Source organism: Triticum dicoccoides, chromosome 5B, assembly GCF_002162155.2.
Source record: "Triticum dicoccoides isolate Atlit2015 ecotype Zavitan chromosome 5B, WEW_v2.0, whole genome shotgun sequence".
NCBI lineage: Eukaryota > Viridiplantae > Streptophyta > Magnoliopsida > Poales > Poaceae > Triticum > Triticum dicoccoides.
In genome coordinates, this window is record NC_041389.1 from 270,044,197 (window position 1) to 270,064,960 (window position 20,764).

The following is a 20,764-nucleotide window of genomic DNA, read 5'->3' on the forward strand; positions in this document are numbered from 1 at the left end:
ATTTCGTTTTCATCTTTGCCTAAAAATAGTATTGATTCATGGAATAAGTGTAAAGATGCTTTTATTTCGAAGTATTTTCCTCACGCTAAGATCATCTCCCTTAGGAATGATATAATGAATTTTAAGCAACTTGATCAATAACATGTTGCACAATCTTGGGAGTGGATGAAATTGATGAAAATAAATTGCCCTACTCATGGTTTAAGTTTGTGGATGATCATACAAAAAAATTATGCGGGATTGAATTTTGCATCTAGAAATCTTTTTGATTCCATCATGGGTGGTACTTTTATGGAAATTACATTATGATAAGCTAATAAACTGCTAGATAATATTATGGCAAATTACTCTCAATGGCATACCGAAAGATCTTCCAATAGTAAAAAAGTTCACGCGATTGAAGAAATTAATACTTTGAGTGGAAAGATGGATGAACTAATGAAATTGCTTGCTAGTAAGAGTGCTCCTATTGATACTAATGATATGCCTTTTTCCACTTTGATTGAGAATACTAATGAATCTATGGATGTTGTTGGTAGGAACAATTTTGGCAAAAACGCTTATAGAGGTAATTTTAATCCTAGGCCGTTTCCTAGTAATTTCTTTAATAATTATGGTAATTCCTACAACAATTCTTATGGAAATTATAATAATATAACCTTTGACCTTGATAACAATATTAAATATTTTAAAAATTCTCAAAAGAATTTCAATGCTATGGTAGAAGAAAAATTGCTTAAGATTGATGATTTGGCTAGAAACATTGATAAAATTTATCTTGAGATTGATTATTTGAAGATGAGATGTATGCCACCCAAGCATGATATTAGTGAATATCTAAAGCTATTAAAATATATATGTGTGAATGTAAATAAAGAACCGTTAGGATGCGCGCTAAGAGAGGTTGGGTTGTAAAAGCGTGTTCTTCTATTTCTTGTGATAATAATGACGAGGATCTTAAAGTGATTGGTGTGACTCCTATTGAATCTTTGTTTGCTAATATAAATCTTGATAAAGATGAGACTGGAGATGAGTCAATTTTAGCTAGAAGGCGTCCCAATAATTTGGAGTTTAAAGATCTTAATGAAAAAATTGATAAAAGTGGGATTGGAGAGGTCAAGACTTTAATTAGCGATGAACCCACTCTTTTGGATTTCAAGGACTTTAATTATGATAATTTCTCTTTGATAGATTGCATTTCCTTGTTGCAATCCATGTTGAATTCACCTCATGCTTATAATCAAAATAAATCTTTTACTAAACATATCGTTGATACTACGATGAAATCTTTTGAAGAGAAACTTGAGTTGGAAATTTCTATCCCTAGAAATCTTTATGATGAGTGAGACCTACTATTAATATTAGAATTAAAGATTATGAGTCCAATTCTTTGTGTGATTTGGGTGCTAGTGTTTCCATGATTCCAAAATCTTTATGTGATGTGCTCAGTTTCCATAAACTTGATGATTTTTCTTTGAATTTGCATCTAGTAGATTCCAGTGTTAAGAAAACTATGGGAAGGATTAATGATGTTCTTATTGTTGCAAATAGGAATTATGTGCACATAGATTTATTGTGCTTGATATAGATTGCAATCCTACATGTTCTATTATTTTTAGTAGACCTTTCCTTAGAACAATTGGTGCAATTATTGATCTGAAAGAAGGAAACATTAGAACTCAATTTCCATTAAGGAAGGGCATGGAACAATTTCCAAAAAAGAAAATTAAGTTGCCATATGAATCTATTATGAGGGACACTCATGGATTAAATACCAAAGATGACAATACCTGGATCTATTGCAATATGCCTAGCTAGGGGCGTTAAACAATAGCGCTTGTTGGGAGGCAACCCAATTTTACTTTTGTTTTTACCTTTTTGCTCCTCTTTTCCAATAAATATATCTTCTAGCCTCTAGTTAGAGGTGTTTTCATGTTTTAAATTAGTGTTTGTGCCAAGACATTTGGGATGATTTGGAAGATAGTTGGTTTGATTTTGCTGAGAATGGAAACTTTTGCGTCCAGTTGAATAATTTTGACATTCACAGGAACCTGATTAGTTCTGAAATTTTTACACAATATTTATATACAAATTGCCTAAGTTTTCCTAATTCCTCAGAATTTTTGGAGTTACATAAGTATACAAAGTTTCCTGATTACTATGGACTGTTCTATTTTAGACAGATTCTGTTTTTATTGTGTTCTTTGCTTATTTTGATGAATCTATGGGTAGTATCAGGGGCTATGAACCATGGAGAAGTTGGAATATAGTAGATATAACACCATATTCAATTCAGAATGAGTTCACAACAGTACCTAAAGTGGTGATTTGCTTTTCTTATACTAACAGAGTTTATGAGTTTTCTGTTGAGTTTTGTGTTGTGAAGTTTTTAAGTTTTGGGTAAGGATTTGATGGGCAATGGAATAAGGAGTGACAAGAGCCTTGATATGTCTCCAATGTATCTATAATTTTTGATTGTTCCATGCTATTATATTACCTATTTTGGATGTTTATGGGCTTTACTATATTCTTTTATATCATTTTTGGGACTAACCTATTAACCGGAGGCCCAGCCCAAAATGCTATTTTTTTGCCTATTTCAGTGTTTCGTGGAAAAGGAATATCGAACGAAGTCCAAACGGAATGAAACCTTTGGGAGAGATCTTTTTGGAACAAACGCAATCCACGAGACTTGGAGTGGATGTCAAGAAGTAAACGAGGCCGCCACGAGGGTCCAGGGCACGCCCCCCACCCTCGTGGGCCCCTCGTGGCTCCCCTGACCAACTTCCTTCGCCTATATATACTTGCATACCCTAAAAACATCCAGGAGCACCACGAAACCCTATTTCCACTACCGCAACCTTCTGTACCCGTGAGATCCCATCTTGGAGCCTTTTCCGGCGCTCCATCGGAGGGGGAATCGATAACGGAGGGCTTCTACATCATCGCCAAGGCCTCTCCGATGAGTTGTGAGTAGTTTACCACAGACCTTCGGGTCCATAGTAATTAGCTAGATGGCTTCTTCTCTCTCTTTGAATCTCAGTACAATGTTCTCCTCGATCTTCTTGGAGATCTATGCGATGTAACTCTTTTTGCGGTTTGTTTGTCGAGATCTGATGAATTGTGAGTTTATGATCAAGTTTATCTATGAGAAATATTTGAATCTCCTCTGAATTCTTTTATGTATGATTGGTTATCTTTGCAAGTCTCTTCGAATTATCAGTTTGGTTTGGCCTACTAGATTGATCTTTCTTGCAATGAGAGAAGTGCTTAGCTTTGGGTTCAATCTTGCGGTGTCCTTTCCCAGTGACAGCAGGGGCGACAAGGCACGTATTGTATTGTTGCCATCGAGGATAAAAAGATGGGGTTTATATCATATTTCTTGAGTTTATCCCTCTACATCATGTCATCTTGCCTAATGCGTTACTCTGTTCTTATGAACTTAATACTCTAGATGCATGATGGATAGCGGTCGATGTGTGGAGTAATAGTAGTAGATGCAGAATCGTTTCGATCTACTTATTGCGGACATGATGCCTATATAGATGATCATGCCTATATATTCTCATAATTATGCACTTTTCTATCAATTGCTCGACAGTAATTTGTTCACCCACCGTAATACTTATGCTATCTTGAGAGAAGCCACTAGTAAAACCTATGGCCCCCGGGTCTATTTTCCATCACATAAGTTCCCGATCTACTTTATTTTGCAATCTTTACTTTTCAATCTATATCATAAAAATACCAAAAATATTTATCTTATCTTATTATCTCTATCAGATCTCACTTTCGCAAGTGGCCGTGAAGGGATTGACAACCCCTTTATCGCGTTGGTTGCGAGGTTCTTGTTTGTTTGTGTAGGTACGAGGGACTTGCGTGTAGCCTCCTACTGGATTGATACCTTGGTTCTCAAAACTGAGGGAAATAATTATGCTACTTTGCTGCATCACCATTTCCTCTTCAAGGGAAAACTAACACAGTGCTCAAGAGGTAGCAAGAAGGATTTCTGGCGCCGTTGCCGGGGAGGTCTTCGCTCAAGTCAAGACATACCAAGTACCCATCACAAACTCTTCTCCCTCACATTACATTATTTGCCATTTGCCTCTCGTTTTCCTCTCCCCCACTTCACCCTTGCCGTTTTATTTGCCCATTCACCTCTTTTTCGCTTATCTCCTATGTGCTTGTGTGTTGGATTGCTTGTCACGATGGCTCAAGATAATACTAAATTGTGTGACTTTTCCAATACCAACAATAATGATTTCCTTAGCACTCCGATTTCTCCTCTTATGATGATGAATCTTGTGAAATCAATGCCGCTTTGTTGAATCTTGTTATGAAAGATCAATTCTCTGGCCTTCCTAGTGAAGATGCCGCTACTCATCTAAACAACTTTGTTGATTTGTGTGATATGCAAAAGAAGAAAGACATGGATAATGATATTGTTAAATTGAAGTTATTTCCGTTTTCACTTAGAGATCGTGCTAAAAGTTGGTTTTCGTCTTTGCCTAAAAATAGTATTGATTCATGGAATAAGTGCAAAGATGCTTTTATCTCTAAGTATTTTCCTCCCGCTAAGATAATCTCTCTTAGAAACGATATTATGAATTTTAAGCAACTTGATCATGAACATGTTGCACAATCTTGGGAGAGGATGAAATTAATGATTCGCAATTGCCCTACACATGGTTTAAATTTATGGATGATCATACAAAAATTTTATGCCGGATTGAATTTTGCTTCTAGAATCTTTTAGATTCGGCCGCAGAAGGCACTTTTATGGAAACCACTTTAGGAGAAGCTACTAAACTCCTAGATATTATTATGTTTAATTATTCTCAATGGCACACCAAAAGATCTACTAGTAAAAAAGTTCATGCGATAGAAGAGATTAATGTTTTGAGTGGAAAGATGGATGAACTTATGAATTTTTTTGCTAATAAGAGTGCTCCTATTGATCCTAATGATATGCCTTTGTCTACTTTGATTGAGAATAACAATGAATCTATGGATGTGAATTTTGTTGGTAGGAATAATTTTGGTAACAATGCTTATAGAGGAAACTTTAATCCTAGGCCATTTCATAGTAATTCCTCTAATAATTATGGAAATTCCTACAACAATTCTTATGGAAATTTTAATAAGATGCCCTCCGATCTTGAGATTAGTGTTAAAGAATTAATTATCTCCCAAAAGAATTTTAATGCCTTGCTTGAAGAAAAATTGCTTAAAGTTGATGATTTGGCTAGGAACGTTGATAGACTTTCGCTTGACGTTGATTCTCTGAAACTTAGATCTACTAGACCTAAGCATGATATCAATGAGTCTCTCAAAGCCATGAGAATTTCCATTGATGAGTGCAAAGAAAGAATCACTAGGATGCGTGCGAAGAAAGATTGCTTTGTAAGAGCGTGTTCTTCTAGTTTTCATGATAATAATGATGAAGATCTAAAAGTGATTGATGTGTCTTCTATTAAATCTTTGTTTTGCAATATGAATCTTGATAATGGTGGGACTGGAGATGAGTCAACTTTAGTTAAAAGGCGTCCCAATGATTCGGAGTTTTTAGATCTTGATACAAAATTTGGTAAAAGTGGGATTGGAGAGGTCAAAACTTTACATAGCAATGAACTCACTATTTTGGATGTCAAGGAATTTAATTATGATAATTGTTCTTTAATAGATTGTATTTCCTTGTTGCAATCCGTGTTGAATTCTCTTCATGCTTATAGTCAAAATAAAGCTTTTACCAAACATATCATTGATGCTTTGATGCAATCTTATGAAGAAAAACTTGAATTAGAAGTTTCTATCCCTAGAAAACTTTATGATGAGTGGGAACCTACTATTAAAATTAAGATTAAAGATCATGAATGCTATGCTTTGTGTGATTTGGGTGCTAGTGTTTCCACGATTCCAAAAACTCTTTGTGATGTGTTTTGCTTCTGTGATTTTGATGATTGCTCTTTAAACTTGCACCTTGCAGATTCCACCATTAAAAAACCTATGTGAAGGATTAATGATGTTCTTATTGTTGCAAATAGGAATTATGTGCCTGTAGATTTTATCGTTCTTGATATAGATTGCAATCTTTCATGTCCTATTATTCTTGGTAGACCTTTACTTAGTACGATTGGTGCAATTATTGATATGAAGGAAGGAAATATTATATTCCAATTTCCATTAAGGAAAGGCATGGAACACTTACCTAGAAATAAAATTAAATTACCTTATGAATCTATTATGAGAGCCACTTATGAATTGAATACCAAAGATGGCAATACCTAGATCTATTCTCGCGTTTATGCCTAGCTAGGGGCGTTAAATGATAGCGCTTGTTGGGAGGCAACCCAATTTTACTTTTGTTCCTTGATTTTTGCTTCTTTTTAGTGATAAATAATTCATCTAGCTTCTGTTTATATGTGGTTTTATGTTTTAATTAGTGTGCAAGGCAACTCAAGGTAATATTCAAGGATAACCAAGCATCTAAGCTTGGGGATGCCCCAGATGGCATCCCCTCTTTCGTCTTCAATCCATCGGTAAATTTACTTGAGGCTATATTTTTATTCACCACATGATATGTGTTTTGCTTGGAGCATCTTGTATGATATGAGTCTTTGCTTTTTAATTTGCCACAATCATCCTTGTTGTAAACACATTTTGAGAGGGACAGGCATTAATCGTGAATTATTTAGAATACTCTATGTACTTCACGTATATCTTTTGAGCTAGGCAGTTTTGCTCTAGTGCTTTGCTTACATCTTTTTAGAGCACGGTTGTGATGTTATTTTGAAGAAATTGATGAACTCTCATGCTTCACTTATATTATTTTGAGAGTCTCTAAACAACGTGGTAATTTTCTTGGGTTATGAATTTAGTCCTAATATGATGGGCATCCAAGGGGGGTATAATAAAAAATTCATAAAGAGCATTGAATATATGAGAAGTTTGATTCCTTGCAATTGTTTTGAGATATGAAGATGGTGATATTAGAGTCATGCTAGTAGTGAATTTTGGAACTAAATAAATACTTGTGTTAAGGTTTGTGATTCCCGTAGCATGCACGTATGGTCTTCTCGTTATGTGATGAAGTTGGAGCATGATTTATTTTTTGATTGCCATCCTTTGTGTGGAGGTCGGGATCATGCGATAGTTAACTCCTACCAACCCTTCCCCTAGGAGCATGCCTGTAGTACTTTGTTTCAATGGCTAATAGACTTTTGCAATAAGTGTTTGAGTTCTTTATGACTAATGTTGAGTCCATGGATTATACGCACTCTCACCCTTCCACCATTGCTAGCCTCTCTAGTACGGCGCAACTTTCACTAGTGCATTAAACCCACCATATACTTTCCTCAAAACATCCACCATACCTACCTATTATGGCATTTCCATAGCCATTCTTAGATACATTGCCATGCAACTTCCACCGTTCCGTTTATTATGACACACACCATAATTGTCATAGTGTTCTCATATGCATGAGGCATTCATATAGTGTCATATTTTTGTTCTAGCATTGAGTTGTAATTCTTGAGTTGTAAGTAAATAAAAGTGTGATGACCATCATTATTAGAGCATTGTCCCATGTGTGGAAGCTATGATTCTCTCACAAGTTGGAATGAGTCTCTGGACTTTAAAGAAAATAAAAGAGGCCAAAGAAGCCCAAATTAAAAAGGAGGCCAAGAAGCCCAAGCAAAAATAAATAAAGATAAAAAGATAAAAAATGAGAGAAAAAGAGAGAAGGGACAATATTACTATCCTTTTTCCACACTTATGCTTCAAAGTAGCACCATGATCTTCATGGTAGAGAGTCTCTTATTTTGTCACTTTCATATGCTAGTGGGAATCTTTCATTATATAACTTGGCTTGTATATTCCAATGGTGGGCTTCCTCAAAGTTACCTAGGTCTTCGTGAGCAAGTGAGTTGGATGCACACCCACTTAGTTACTTTTTGAGCTTTCATAAACTTATAGCTCTAGTGCATCCGTTGCATGGCAATCCCTACTCACTCACATTGATATCAATTGATGGGCATCTCCATGGCCCGTTGATACGCCTAGTTGATGTTAGACTATCTCCTTCTTTTTGTCTTCTCCACAACCACCATATTCTATTCCACCTATAGTGCTACATCCATGGCTCACGCTCATGTATTGCGTGAAAATTGAAAAAGTTTGAGAATACTAAAGTATGAAACAATTGCTTGGTTAAAACCGGGGTTGTGCATGATTTAATACTTGGTGTGGTGAAGATGGAGCATAGCCAGACCATATGATTTTGTAAGGATAACATTCTTTGGCCATGTTATTTTGAGAAGACATGATTGCTTTATTAGTATGCATGAAGTATTATTGTTTTTATGTCAATATTAAACTTTGTTTTGAATCTGATGGATCTGAACATTCATGCCATAATAAAGAAGATTACATTGATAAATATGTTAGGTAGCATTCGACATAAAAAATTCTGTTTTTACCATTTACCTACTCGAGGACGAGCAGGAATTAAGCTTGGGGATGCTTGATACATCTCCAACGTATCTATAATTTTTTATTGTTCCATGCTATTATATTATCTGTTTTGGATGTTTTATATGCATTAATATACTATTTTATATCAATTTTTGGGACTAACCTATTAACCTAGTGCCTAGTGTCAGTTGCTGTTTTTTTTTTCTTTTTTTGGCTTTTGCAGAAAGGAATATCATACGGAGTCCAAACGGAATAAAACTTCCGCGATGATTTTTCTTGGACTAGAAGACACCCATGTAGCTTGGAGAGGGGCCCAGAGGAGTCCCGAGGAGCCCACAAGCCCTCAGGGCGCGCCCTGGGGGCGCCCCCTGGCTTGTGGCCCCCTCGGGAGTACCTCAACCCTAATCTTTGCACTACAAATTCCCAAATATTCCCAAACCATTAGAAGCGTCCACCAAAATACTTTTTCCCCGCCGCAAGCCTCTGACCTCGTGAGATCCCATCTTAGGGCCTTTTCCGGTGATTTGCCGGAGAGGGATTCGATCGGAGGGCCTCTACATCAACCTTGTTGCCCTACCGATGATGCGTGAGTAGTTTACCACAGACCTACAGGTCTATAGCTAGTAGCTAGATGGCTTCTTCTCTCTCTTTGATCTTCAATACAATGTTCTCCTCGATGTTCTTGGAGTTCTATCCGACGTAATACTTTTTTGTAGTGTGTTTGTTGAGATCCGATGAATTGTGGATTTATGATCAAATTATCTATGAATATTATTTGAGTCTTCTCTAAACCCTTTTATGCATGATTAAGATATCTTTGTATTTCTCTTCGAACTATCGATTTGGTTTGGCCAACTAGATTGGGTTTTCTTGCAATGGGAGAGGTGCTTAGTTTTGGGTTCAATCTTGCGGTGTCCTCACCCAGTGACATAGTAGGGGTAGCGAGGCACGTATTGTATTGTTGCCATCAAGGACAAAAATATGGGGTTTATATCATATTACTTTGAGTTTATACCTCTACATAATGTCATCTTACTGCGTTACTCCGTTCTTATGAACTTAATACTCTAGATGCATGCTGGATAGGTCGATGTGTGGAGTAATAGTAGTAGATGCATGGAGGAGTCGGTCTACTTATCACGAACGTGATGCCTATATTCATGATCATTGCCTTAAATATCATCATAACTTTGCGTGTTTCTATCAATTGCTCAATAGTAATTTGTTTACCCACTGTATGCTTTCTTCAAGAGAGAAGCCTCTAGTGAAACCTATGGCCCCCGGGTCTATTTTCCATTATATATTTTCAAATCTATAAACCAAAAACCCAAAAATACCTCGCTAAGTTTTATTTAGTTTTACTTTGTTTTACGTTTTAGTAATCTTTTATATCCATCTCCATCAAATCTCATCCTTACAAGTGACCGTGAAGGGATTGAGAACCCCTTTATCGTGTTGGGTGCAAGTGTTTGATTGTTTGTGCAGGTGCATAAATTGGAGACTTGCTTGTACCTCCTACTGGATTGATACCTTGGTTCTCAAACTGAGGGAAATACTTATCTCTACTTTGTTGCATCATCCATTCCTCTTCAAGGGAAAAACCAACGCAAGCTCAAGAAGTAGCATTCACTTGTGACAGGTTGTTTATCTTTGGGAGAAACTAGGACTTGTGAACCTAATTCAAGAAGCTCTTATTATTGATCTTTCGGGGACGGCTGTCCTTGAACATATTTTCAGATCTCTTTCTGCCTTGATGCATGGCATAGAATTAGTGGAGGTTCAAACAGTAGTTGCGGTAGGCTGCTGGTACCTTTGGTGGTTGAGGAGGCAAACTACACATTCAAAGAGGGTGCCCTTGTTTGGCCGTTGGCCAGTTTCAGTTTTGGCAATAGCCGCACATGATGCAAATCTGAACCGACAAAACATCCAAAGTAGTACCCCTAAATGGTCCAAACCGAATCTTGGCTATGTGAAGCTAAATGTTGACGCATCTTTTTATGTTGATTTGGGCACAGGAGCGATGTTCGCTATCATTAGAGACGTGAATGGATCATTCATTGCAGGCAAGTGCGTCTATTACCTATATACAGCAAATGCAGCAACAATGTAAGCTTTAGCCATGAGGGATAGACTACGTCTTGCAAATTGTATTTGAACTAATAAGGTGCAGGCAAAATCCGATTCTATTGAAGTCATAAATTTTTGCAAAGGCCAAATACAATGGTGGGACTCGACAACAACGATATATGCAGATTGTGTAGATACGTCAGTTCAAATTGGAACCGTTATTTCAAATGTTGTCCCAGAGATGCCAACGGTGTGGCACATGAGCTAGCTAGCTTTAGTTTTCATAATAATATTTCTTTTGTTTGGGGTGATGAACCCCCTAGTTGCTTAATTGTATTTCTTGCAAACTATGTAAGTGTTTCTTAATTTAATAAAGCTAGCGATGATGGCCTTTTCTCCAAAAACAACAGCAAAGCTCATGCGTGCTCCGGAAAAAAAAGTAGTTCTTGTACTCTCTTTTGGTTTTTACCTAGAAGAATATAAATTGGGGGCTGCTACGCGTCGGTCGATGGATCTTTTAAAAGATCCGTTGCCTCGCGAGCCGTTAGATACGACAAAACCAAGCGGCTGGACGTCTTTCTCTTCTTTGCAGCAATGACCTTGTTGCGGAAACTCTTGTAACACAGGTTGTGTTTTAGATTTTTTTTTTTTTTTGCAACATCAGTCTTATTGCGGGATTTATTTTTTGCAATATAGGTCGTGTTGCAGATTTTTTTTCCTGTCTTCACTTTTTTTTGTAACAAAGATATTGTTGCAGAAAAACTTTGCAACTGAGGTGATGTTACAGAAATTTATTTTCTTTGTCTTCACCTCTATATGGTGTTACGGAAGAAACTTATGCAACATGACTGATGTTGCAAAAATCTTTCTTGGAACAGACTAGATGTTGCAAAACAAAACACCACCATCGTTCGCCATGAGCCCGTCAGAGGGTGGTGAGAGAGTAGCAGCGCCATGAGCCTCGCCATCGGCAGCCGCCGGCGAGCGCCGGAACTCCGACCAGGTCACCTCGCCTCTATCCTCCTCTCCGACAAGGTGGACGCCATTGATTGCCGCTGAGGCACTTGCGTATGCCGCTGAGGCACTTGCGTATAGGAGAGGTTGGGCAAGAGATAAGATGAGGGAGACAGAGATGCTTGGTCCAATAGGCCACGTGTCAATCAAGGGAGGCGGCGGACACCCGCGCTAGATCCGCCGGTTGAGCCATAGCCTTTTCCATAGAAATTGACAGTTCCTGCAAGAGCAAAGCGCGACAATCGCCTCGAAGCAAGGCAGCAGCGATGATTGACGCGAGCTGCCTCTATCTGCTAAAGCTAGACGTGCAGATTTACGAGGAACAAAACAGGGCACAGAAGCTGGCAAGCGTGTGCTCCAAGTGAAGTGGTCGCCGTACCTGTCGATCGACCCATTCCTTTCGCCTCACCGGCTCCGCATAATTATAGGCACGCGTGCGTGCGTGCCCTCATGGTCCCAGCTCAGTAGCCCGCCCACCACGACGGACGGACGCCCCCAACCAAACTACTCCGAGCAGCTCTCGCGCTTTTGCGTCTGGTCGCATGCGTTTGCTTTCAGCTTCAGCTGGCATGGAAGAAACAAGTATACAAATACAATGCGCCGTATCCCATCATTCTGTCGTGGCACAGCTAAGCGCGTGCCTGTCTCGACGCCTTTGAGGATCGATCGCCTCTCCCTCCTCCATGATTCCGTCCGCTCGCTTTCTCGGCGCATCGGACACTAGGAACAGGTTAACGACACCCATGACTTGTTTACTTCTCCCCCCAGTAATTAGTTTATCCATCTCCATCGGTTCCTGATACTTTCACCTGCCCCTACAATCTGACTTCTTATGCCAAAAGCCAAGGTTTTCCACCCCTCTCCTTAGATTCATTCAGTAGTGTATTGGTATCTTGGGAGTAACGGTGGTACTAGCTCGTAGCTGTGTTACCCCTGATCACACAACGCTGAAGAGTCAGCTAGTACAACTACTACTAGTAGTGAGGAACTGTATTTCGACATTCTCGACTTCTTGAGGTGTGAATGATGCGAATAATAGTGGACTCAAATCTTTACGTGTTCATTGATTTTGTGGTACCCAGTTTTCTGTGTTTAAAGAACACAGGCATCTGAAGGACGGACTGGGTCAGCGAGAAAATGCTCGCGCGCGTACTTGTTCTTGGTGTCTGTTTTTGTTTCCCGGCGCCGTACAACATTTTGATAACTTTGCAATCATCGCCCCTTTATATTTTTACCTTCCAACTCTTTCTTAAATAACTTCCCGACATTATCACTAAAAAGGTTAGACCGGTTCTGATAAGGAAGCGGCGACAACGGCACATCGACGGCCCATCCAGATGGTGACACCCGTCCTTTAGTGATCCAAGGACCTTGATGCAATTTTTATTATGTTTAGGTGCTTTTATACTTCTAGTGCATCTTTATAATAGATACAACTCTTTCTCGCAAAAAAATATGAAAATTATTCCTATGATCTATTTCATACGAATTTTCAAAGAAAATTTTCACGCGAGTGATATGAAGTTTTTTTTTTTACTTTTGTTTCTGTGACAACTATGCCCCGTGAGATGCCTGACTTTCTAGCACCCGTTTTAGAGTAATAACAAGATCAATGTAATTTGCCAAAGAAAAGAATGCCAACCCAAAACTTGGTAAAGGAGGATAATTACAATAGAAAAATATCCCTAGTTTACCTAGGATATACCTCCTTAAGGGCATTGCAATGAAAAGGAAAGCAAGCCCACTTGAAATTCTAAAGTAAAACTATAAGTTGCGGTGCCGGTTTTTGGCAATACAATACCAATGAATTTCTCATTCTTGGGGATAAATATATTTAGCTTACCTTGGAAATGTTCTTTCAAAGAATTTTTTAACACAGTATAAATGCAGACGCTCAAACATACGCACACTCACCCCTATAAATGCACGCATGCACATCCTATCGCTATGAGGACCTCTCAAGGACTGAGTTAGCACATTATCTTGAGATAGACGAAGTCGCACAGACGCCTTCGTAGTCGACGGGAACGTCTCCTCCTACTAAATGCACATCACCGGAAGGACTGAAATAAATCCAAGAAAATGCGAGTACCCGTGTCAAGTTTAGAACTTGGTGGGTCGGGATACCATTGTCCTCCTGGTGGGTCGGGATACCATTGTCCTTGTATGTTGTGGGAATTGCACGATGTATTGCTCATGTGCAAAGGCACGTATATATGACGTACAAGAGGTGGGCCACGACCTCAACTATACAAGGAACTAGGAGGTGGGCCCAATACACAGATATGCACAACACATATACTCAACACCCCCCGCAGTCGAAGCGGCACCGCTGCTGACGCAAAGACTGGATCAGAACTCCTCAAATGACGTTGTAGGCAAGCCCTTGGTCATGACGTGTAGAACACGAATATGGCCGAGGGCCACCTGTTCCCGAACAAAATGAATATCCAACTCAATATGCTTGGTCCGATGATGATGTACCGGGTTGGCGGATAGGTAGACCGCCGAAACGTTGTCGCAGTAGACCACCGTAGCACGATCCACAGGACAGGAGAGCTCCTGACAAAGCTGACGAAGCCACGAACACTCGGCGACGACGTTGGCCACCGCACGATACTCAGCCTCAGCACTGGAGCGAGAGATCGTAGGATGCCGCTTGGACGACCACGAGATGAGTGAGGGTCCAAGGAAGACACAATAGCCCGAGGTGCAGCGACGAGTGTCAGGGCAGCCCGTCTAGTCTGCATCGGAGTAGATGGTGAGGGCGGTGTCGGCGAAGGCGGAGAACATGGCACCAAGATCCATAGTGCCACAGACATAGCGAAGAATCAGCTTGACAGCGGTGTCATGGTACTAAGTCTGACAGTAAGAGTAGGGGGTACATATGAGGAGGCAAGGCCCTAGCTACGGTGAGGTTGTACACACAAGTTTACGAGTTCAGGCCCCTCTCGGAGGAGGTAAAAGCCCTATGTCGGTGTCAAAACCGGCGGATCTCGGGTAGGGGGTCCCGAACTGTGCGTCTAGGCGGATGGTAACAGACGACAAGGGACACGATGTTTTACCCAGGTTCGGGCCCTCTTGATGGAGGTAAAACCCTACGTCCTGCTTGATTAATATTGATGATGTGTATTACAAGAGTGGATCTACCACGAGATCAAGGAGGCTAAACCCTAGAAGCTAGCCTATGGTATGATTGTTGTAATGGTTGTTGTGTCCTACGGACTAAAACCCTTCGGTTTATATAGACACCGGAGAGGGCTAGGGTTACACAGAGTCGGTTACAATGGTAGGAGATCTACATATCCGTATCGCCAAGCTTGCCTTCCACGCCAAGGAAAGTCCCATCCGGACACGGGATGGAGTCTTCAATCTTGTAACTTCGTAGTCTTGGAGTCCGGCGGACGATGATAGTCCGGCTGTCCGGACACCCCCTAGTCCAGGACTCCCTCAGTAGCCCGTGAACCTGGCTTCAACGACGATGAGTCCGACGCGCATAATGTTCGGAATTGCAAGGCGGGTTCCTCCTTTGAATAATCCAGAGAAGATTGTGAACACCAGGATAGTGTCTGGCTCTGCAAAATAAATTCCACGTTCCACCGTAGAGAGAATAATATATACACAAGTTCAATCTGCTGACGTATTTTGCGGCATGACGTCACACCACTACCAAGCCTTTACTTGAATCGTTTTTTATTATACCGCCTCAGCGCGTTTAGCGAAGCGGTTTCCTTGGCACGTCTTGTCGAAGCAGAGATCGTGTTCCCCTTATTCCGGGATTCTCATCAATACGGACGTGGGTAACCCAACCGCGCCCGTCGCCACGCCCCCTCTATCGAAGGCGAGTCCCGAACGGTCACGGAGACGGCTCTTGATATTCTCCCTCTTTATAATAGGACCAAGGCTCGTTTCTTTTCTTCAATCTTCCATTGAATCCTCTCCTTGCTCCAAGTTCCAACACCCAGAGCCCCAGATTCGAGCGCTTCGGACCTTAACAATGTCCGGCTCCGACCTTCAGGGCCGGTGGATGCCCTCCTCCGTCACGGAGGAGGACGTGCTAAAGCTGCGAGAAGCCAAGTACCTGTCCTACGAGATTTCGCACAGGCTGCCCGCCGAAGGGCAGGCCATCCCCACCCCCGAGCCCGGCGAGTATGTCGTCTTTGTATCCCACCTCCGTCGGGGTTTAGGCTTCCCAACGGATCCTTTCGTGAGAGGGCTCATGTTCTACTACGGGCTGGATTTCCATGACTTGGCTCCGGAGTCCATCCTTCATATTTCCGCATTTATTATCGTCTGCGAAGCCTTCCTCCGCGTCACCCTCCCACTTCGGCCTGTGGCTGAAGACCTTCAATGTGGAGCCGAAGATGATTGGGGGGCGTCAAGCAGAGTGCGGCGGGGCGGCCATAAGTAGGAGGGCCGATGCCCCGTGGCCCGAGGGCTCCTTCCAAGAGGAGCTCGGCTTGTGGCAGCAAGAGTGGTTCTATATCACCGCTCCGAAGGGCAGCAGGCAAAAGCCGCCGCCCATATTCCGCTCGGGACCTCGCTCGACGGTTGATGTCGTGGGTCAACCAAGGGCTCAACTGGGGGCCGTCAAAAGACGTGCCCCTATTGCTGGGCCGGATTCGAGACCTCCAGGCGAGGGAGATCGATCTGGTCGTGGTGATGCAGGTTATGCTAATTAGGCGTCTCCTGCCCTGCAAACGCTGTCCTCTCCGGCTATGGGAGTTCAATCCGGAGGGACCACGTATTCTCCAACATTTTATGGGTACGACACCCGTGGAGATGTACAAGTTATTCTTCGGACCGCAGGCGGCGTGTCCGGAATTGACCGAGGATGCCGGCCTAAGCTGCAATCGCCCGGATACTCAAGTAAGTAGCTCAGTGTTCGGACTTATCGTTTGTTTTCCTTTCTACAATTCGCCTTTTAACCCGTTATCCTTTAACAGGAGTGGATAGAGCAAGCAAAGCTGATACGGTGTCCGGCCCCCCTCCCAGAGACCGCGCCGGATCCCGTGCTGGTCAGGATGTTGGAGGTTGTGCCTTCAGAAGAAGGCGAAGGGGAAAACAGAGGAGCTACTGCCTCGCCCAAGGGGGCGCTTGAAGAAGGGGGGATCGAGAATCCCTCCCTCCAGGGGGAGAAGAGGACCGCCTCCGAAGACCCGGAGGCCCAAGCCCCTAAGCGGGGGAAGAAATCTTCACCGGAGGGTCCTGCGTCCGGGGAGGTCCCGGCCGCACAGTCTTCTCTAAAGAATCAACCCTCCAGCGAGCCGTAAGTAGAAAAAAGGGGGAGTTCATTAATAAGAAACATCCCTATTTGTGCTTCTGAGGATAACCGAAATTTTTACCTTGTAGATCAGATCTGCGACCTTCTCAGATGAGCTCGTCTTTGGGGGATCTTCGTCCGGAGACGATGGAGAGCGAGACGCCTCCGTCTGCTGCGCCGTCGGATAGGGAGGACGGGCCTGAAGTGTCGTCACGGAGGGTATCCCCGAGTCCGGCAGAGCCAAAGAGTTCGGCGCCGACTAGTGTTCGGCTGGGGGAGCTGAAGGATCTGCTTGAGAGGGCGTCCATCTCAGAAGATCACTGTGCATTGATGAGTACGGTGATTAGAAGGATCTCGTCCGCCGAAAGTGGATTACATAATGCCGTCATTAGTTTACTGGCGGGTTTTGAGGTATGTAAAAATGACACCCCTTTTTGACAGTTTTACACATAAAGTGCGCCCTGTATAGATAGTAGCCCCTCAGACTCGGTGGGTTGTCGAAAGCGACAGCGTGCCGAGGATCAAAATCGCAGGTATTAAGTGTCGCCTTTCCGATGCAGGTGGCGAATAGTCCGGGGGCTAGCCGGACTGATGGAGTTGCTGAATTAATGCGGCAACTCGATGTTGCGGATGCGGACATCGCGGTAGTCAACAAGCGACTTGACGAGTCGCAAGGTAAATTGTGTCTCCGCAGTCACCTATTAAGGGAGCAAAAGCCCACTACTTACAATATTTATGCTTGACACAGATGGTGCTGCTGCTGTGGAGAGCCTTCAGGTAGAACTTGCCCAAGCCAAGGAGCAAGCCCGAAGGAGTGATGCGGCTGCCTCGAGGGCGGCCAAGGAGTTAAAAGCCGAAAGGGCTGCACACTGCCGAAGCAGGGAAGAGATGGCCGAACTGGCCGTTAAATTGAAGGATGCTACCGACCGCAATGAGGCTCTTGAAAAGGAGCGCCTTTCGGAGCGGGAAGACCTGGGGAAGGCCACCGCCGAAGCCAAGGATGCCCGTTCTGCAATGCGGGCTATAAAGGAGGAGCTGCGTCAGGCCGGAGACATTGTGGCTGGCAAGCCTTTTCTGCTGCGCCGCAGGTTTACGGATCCAAAGTATGCCCAGCTTGGCCAGCTGTGGGGTCCGGAGGATCCATATATGGACTTAGCGGCGAGTGCGGCGGATGCCGTTGTGCACTTCCGAAGTCAGAAGGATCACAAGACGGAAGAGTTGTTTTGGTCTCAATTCCATAGTCCGGATCGTTCACTTCCGCTGAGCGATCGGTTGGCCGAATGGGCTGAGCTGAATAGGTTGTCCGGACTTGCCATGACAGATATCGTGACTCATGTCTGGCCGGAGAGGCCCAAGCCGACGAGTTATTTTGGCTTATTGCAGCAGTTTCTTGGGGCGGTGCCGCATATCAAGGAGATGAAGCGGTCGGCCTGCATAGAGGGTGCGCGGATGGCCCTTGCCCGTGTGAAGACACATTCGACAGAGATGGATGCCGCCGCTATTGCAACCCAGCGTTCGGACGAAAGCCGGTTACCCGCCGAGCACTATTTTGGGGAAGTTATGCGTGGTGCTCGTGTGATAGAGTCGCAGTGCTCAAAAAATGTCACGTTCAAATGAACGTTTTGTTTTGTAAAACAATGGTTATGATGTAATCGCTTTTTATACTTGTGCGTTCCAAGTATTGAAATATCTCCTATGCGGCCGTTTATGTATACGTGTGTATAACCTGAAAGATGGCAGTCTTCGGCTTCAGCCCCCACGCACAAGGTGCAGGGGTGTTCGCAAAAATAGCGCATTTTCACACTTAATCCGACGTCTCGGTCCTGTTGAGGAGGTGGTAGCGTAGCAAACGAGGCAACCGGACTATGATGCTTTATCACTTTCACTTAGCCATTGGAGTTCGAGGGTGAGGCTACGATATAGCCCCTGGGGGCACCACGCTCTCCGAATTCGGGGCGCGTGTGTGCCTGACCGGGAAACGGTCCTTCGTCAAAGCGGAGGAATTCTAAACATTCCGGTGGTCGATCGAGTGGTTGACCAGTCTCTCGCTGTATCATGACAGTCAGTTTTCGGCTTTCTCTACTGAGGTGCTCGCCCAGCCGAACTGGGGCACAATCGCAGTAGTTCTCCTGGTGCCGCGTTAGCCGATGATACGGAATGTAAGGCAGCAAAACACAGGAGCCGGGCAAACCCAACATTTGACCAAAGACATGATTCGGAGCTGATGCATATAAGGCCTAACTCGAGACGCCGAACACTCCCTAAGGTGTTCGGTCTTTATAATAATGGGCAGAACAATGCCCTAAGCCCCTAGTGTCCAGGTACGGGCGAGGTCCTCTGACGCGGTCGATGCCAAAACGTCAGTCTCCACTCTGGTTATAGTGAAAAACCAGGGGATTATAGCAACAAGAGACAGTAAAAAAGGTTTATGCATGGTCTTAATCTGAAAAGAATCCTTGCGACGGGTCCCTACTGCACGTCTGCGCCTGTGTATCCATTGTGCCGTTATCCTGGACGGGTATGCACGTTGTTCATCTGTAAAAAGAGAGGAACTTAGTTTGAAAGGAAATCATGCAAAAAAAGTGTATGAAAAATATCAATAAATAAATAAAGCGGAGTCTATATTAGCTCATTATTGCTTATACGCACAGCCCCTTGTGGAGGGGTGTGCGGCTAGGGAGCCCCTAGCTTATTTATGCCGGACTTGTCTAGCCGTGTCCGGGGTCTTTAGATGACCCTCTTAATGAAATGATGCCACGTGGACCGGGCATTTTAAGTGTAAGAGACGCGGAATGTGGTATTGCGTTAAAGCGGACAAAAGCTTCACGTCCCAATAGTGCTTGATAGCTACTTTTGAATGGGGCGACATGAAAGATTATTTTTTCACGTCGGAAGTTGTTCGGCGACCCGAACACAACTTCCAGTAATAAGGAGCCTGTGCACTTGGCGGAAGGGCCTGGCGTCACTCCTTTAAAGGAAGTGCGGCTATGTCGAATTTTAGTAAGGTCTATCCCCAACTTGCGGATTGTGTTCGGATATAGCAGGTTTAAATCGCTGCCTTCGTCCATCAGGACTTGTGTAAATTGTAGTCCGTCGATTATAGGATCCAATATCAGGGCAGTCCATCCTGCATTTCGAACACTTCTGGAATAACCCAGGAGGTCAAAGGTGATTGGTTTTGACATCCAATCTCGAGGTTCCGCTGGGGTGGACCGTGCGAGACCCATCATAGCGGGTGCCGCATTGTTTTTTCGTATTATCAGATGAAGTGAGTTTACTGCTTTGACTTCTTGTGGGAAAGTCTTTTGTTTCCCGATGCCCTGCTGGTGGGGTTTGTCATCGTCCTCGCTTGGTGCGTCGAGCCCCTTGTGTTCGGCGTTGAGTCGGCCGGACTGTTTGAAAACCCAACTATCTCGGTGGGTGTGGTTTGCGGGCCTTCCGGAGGTACTGTGGATTTGACATATCTGATCCAAAATTTTGTTTAAGTTGGATAGCTCGTCACTGTTGTCCTTAAGAGGCAGTGTTTTGTTGTTTGGCCGCGAGCTTTTGAATCCGGCGTTGACCGCCGTGTTCTTTGGGCTTTTCTCTTTATTCCGGCGCTGATCTTTTCTGCGCCGTGATTTTCCGTTTCCATCTCTGATCTCGGATGTACTTGGGTCGCTGGTGCTGCATCTTGCTAGCCAGCTATCTTCCCCCGCGCAAAAGCGGGTCATGAGGCTTGTTAGCACGGACATTGTCCTCGGCTTCTCTTGGCCGAGGTGTCTGGCGAGCCATTCGTCTCGGACGTTATGTTTGAAAGCTGCTAAGGCTTCGGCGTCCGGACAATCGACTATTTGGTTCTTTTTAGTAAGGAACCTGTTCCAGAATTTGCGCGCTGACTCTCCGGGCTGTTGAGTTATATGACTTAGATCGTCTGCATCCGGAGGGCGGACATAAGTCCCTTGA